Genomic DNA, 883 nt, shown 5'->3' with positions numbered 1-883 from the left:
TTATACTTCAAAAACAACACAAAACAAAAAAGACAGATCAGATTTGTGGTTAACAGCAGTGGAGGGGAGGGTGAGGGTGAGTTGGAAGAAGGCAGTCAAAAGGTACAAATTTTCAGTTATAAGATGAATAAGTACTAGGGGTGTAATGTACAACATGATAAATATATTAAAATAAATGCTGCTGTATGTTATATATGAAAGTTAAAACAGTAAATCCTAAGAGCTCTCATCACAAGCAAAATAACTTTTCCCTATTTAATTTTATATGTATAACATGATAAATGTTCACTAAATTCATTGTGATAATCATTTCATGAGGTATGTAGGTCAGATTATTATGCTGCATACCTTAAACTTATACAGTGCTCCGTGTCAATTACATCTCAGTAAAACTGGAAAAAAAATCTTGGTCTACCTCTGCAGTTAATCTGCTGCGCATTCCTACAGCAATTATCAATCCAAGCTACCCCATGTGCCACTGGGAGTACCATATATTCACCCATGCCCTCTTAAAGCCTCTTCTCTGCAGAGCAGCTACAGGGATTTTTCAAATATGCAAATCTTATCACTGCACACTCTGGCTTACAATAATTAGTGGCTTCCTATTAATACATCAAATAAAATTCACTCTCCCTAACATTCTACCAGATATAGTAGATTCTCCAATATTTGCTGAATAAATGAATGTTATAGTGTTTTCTATAAATATATAAAGCAAGAAAAATGATATCCTTTTCTTAGCAGTTCAAACACAAACATTTTCAAGTTTAGTTCCATCCTGCTTTACTAATTCATTCCTTTTTGTCTTCAATAAAATAGCTGTGTCAGGAGTCAAAATTGTTGCATGTTTATGGTGTAAAACTAGTAATAATCAAATAATTTA

The sequence above is a fragment of the Cervus canadensis genome, chromosome 19 (genome assembly GCF_019320065.1).
Source record: "Cervus canadensis isolate Bull #8, Minnesota chromosome 19, ASM1932006v1, whole genome shotgun sequence".
Taxonomy (NCBI): Eukaryota; Metazoa; Chordata; class Mammalia; order Artiodactyla; family Cervidae; genus Cervus; species Cervus canadensis.
Note: the sequence above shows the minus strand (reverse complement) of the source record.